This window comes from Hyaena hyaena, unplaced genomic scaffold (genome assembly GCF_003009895.1).
Source record: "Hyaena hyaena isolate Hyena2069 unplaced genomic scaffold, ASM300989v1 scaffold_1322, whole genome shotgun sequence".
NCBI lineage: Eukaryota > Metazoa > Chordata > Mammalia > Carnivora > Hyaenidae > Hyaena > Hyaena hyaena.
This window is the reverse complement of record NW_024081955.1, coordinates 310,508-312,977: the sequence shown is the minus strand read 5'-3', so window position 1 is coordinate 312,977 and position 2,470 is coordinate 310,508. Positions and strand designations below refer to the sequence as shown.

Genomic DNA, 2,470 nt, shown 5'->3' with positions numbered 1-2,470 from the left:
TCTAAACTTCTGTTTATCCAAAATATTAGAATAATCATATGTACTTTATTAAAAACTTAAATTCATCTTATTGAAAAACAGTGGAGGTTATGAGATGGGCTTGCCTGAGAGTTCTCACAGATTAGCTGGAGAAGTCTAGGATCAGATAGACAGATAGTAGAGGGTAGTGGCTGACTGCTTGACGCTGAAGTCAGTCTTTCCAGGCTCCATTGATTCCTGATTCAATCACCCACAAAACAGACTGTTGATAGTTTACTTTAATTTTTTTATCTATAAAATAGTGATATGAGTACTTCTACTTCACTCAATCTATGGATTGAGTGACTTAGTATGAGTGAACATTTAGAAAGGATTTTGGGATGTTTTAAACATTCATTTTTAGGATATGTACCTGTCTCTCTTTTGCTACTTCTCAGGAACAAAGAAGTTCTACATTCGGCTGCTCCTGCCTCCTGTTGGCCTGATTAATCACTTCTCGGTATATTACATTCTACTTCTTTATCTTTTCCATTAGCACTGACACAGGCTGGAATCTATATAACTGGAAATGATAAAGAAAATATATATCCTTTTTCGAGGTCATTGTACTACCCAACTACCACCCTGAATTCTTATCTTCAGAGCTCAAAACTTAAGAAACTTCTTCATGATCACAAAGGGAAATGAGGTCGGAGCTGTGGGCACTTTTTCTCTCCGTGGTGTCTCAGATTCAGTCTTAAGACACTGAGAACTTAGTCTTCCAAAATTTCAAAAAGACCATCTTATTCCCCACTTCCCACTCCAGTTACACAATGGCCGACAGGCCAGGCTTTGTGGGATACAATCCATACAGTCATCTTGCCTACAACAAGCACAGGCTGGGAGGGAACCCAGGCACCAATGGCCACGTCATGACATTACGTGGTATTATAGTTCGAATCCCTCAGAGCCACCAAATAAGCCACTGATGCCCTATGTGAGGTACAGCAGAAAGGTCTGAGACAAAGTAAAAGCTTCCAACCATGATCTAAAGTTGTGAGGAGGTTGGCAAGACTATTGGTGGCATGTGGAGAGATCTCACTGATGAAGAAGAACAACAATATGTAAACAAATACAAAGTAGAAAAAGATAGAATACATGCATCTATAAAGTCCTGTCATGTTTTTTCCCAGATATATTGTTCACATAAAGGCACAAGGTTGTACAGAGCTGCTTTAGAGGAAGAAAGTCAACAGAGACAGTCTTGCATGGAGAAAAGAGAATCTCACATGAGCACTCAGGTTGCCCAAGATCCAGGTAATCATACTGATGGCTTTTCAATGAAGCATAGAGCCGCTGTCCATTTCCAAAGAAACCACCATCTCATCAATGAAATCCTTCGTGAGAGTGCGCCGTCAGATGTTTGGTCAGTTGTCACGACAACTAGAACGCATGTTCTCAAATGACAGGCCCAGTCCTTAATTGTTCATCAGCGCAAACCAGAAGCTGAACTTCTTCAAATAGAGGAACGACACCAGGAAGAGAAGAGGAAATTCCTGGAAGGCACAGATACATTTAACAATGAACTTAAAAGCTCGTGCAGTTTGTAAGTAACAGTGGATATGGAAGAAAAAATGTCCCTGAAATTGCAAATCGCAGACGGGCATGCTCACAAAAGGCAGGAGGAAAGGAAGAGGCAGCAGAGCAAGCTGAACACTATCGCATGGCTCCTGAGGAAGAGCAAGCTGCTAGTGAGGCGGAGGTAAAGAGAGATGATGAGAGCTTCCCAATGGAGCAGAGAAGGCATGGCTTGAAAACGGGATGTAATGGACAATATGGCTGAGGAAGGGATCAGTGATGGTAACACTGACTCAGAGAGCAATAACGTGACAGTGGAGGAGCCACTAACAGACTCCTCCCTGGAAGACAAGAAGGGAGAGTAAATGTTGCCTAGTTTCATGTGTTCTAAATAGTTTTTTAGGGGCTTCTGGGTGGCTCAGTCTGTTAAGCGTTTGACTTTGGCTCAGGTCATCATCTCACAATTCAAGCCCCGTGTTGGGCTCTGTGCTGACAGAGCCTGCTTTGGATTGTGTGTCTCCCTCCCTCTCTGCCCCTCTTCCACTCACACTCTGTTTCTCTCTGTCTCTCAAAAATAAATAACAATGTTAAAAAATAATAAACAAGCAAATAAATAAATACTTTTTTAACCCCCCCCCCAAAAAAAAGAAAGAAAGCAATTTCTTCATCATGATCTCATTCTCCAGTCCATTACATCCCATGTACTCACCCCTCTGCTGAGAGAGCTCTTGCTTTCTGGATCACTGTTCTTCATATCACTAAGTGCAGCTTTCATCTTGCCTAATATTTCAGAAGCACTTTGCACTTGCTCTAAGTTAACATCAAACCACTACTTCTAAATAAAATAAAATTCATAATAACAACCATAGTCAAAATGACAGCATATTGCTTTGGTTTCTCCGATACCACCCACTACTGGCATTCCTCTAACCTT

The 2,470-nt window shown here is 41.3% G+C and overlaps 1 pseudogene; it reads left to right on the top strand.

Annotated features, from left to right (window-relative positions):
- Positions 1-791: 791 nt before the first annotated feature.
- On the top strand, positions 792-1,901 carry LOC120225097 (annotated as a pseudogene).
- The last annotated feature ends 569 nt before the right edge of the window (positions 1,902-2,470 follow it).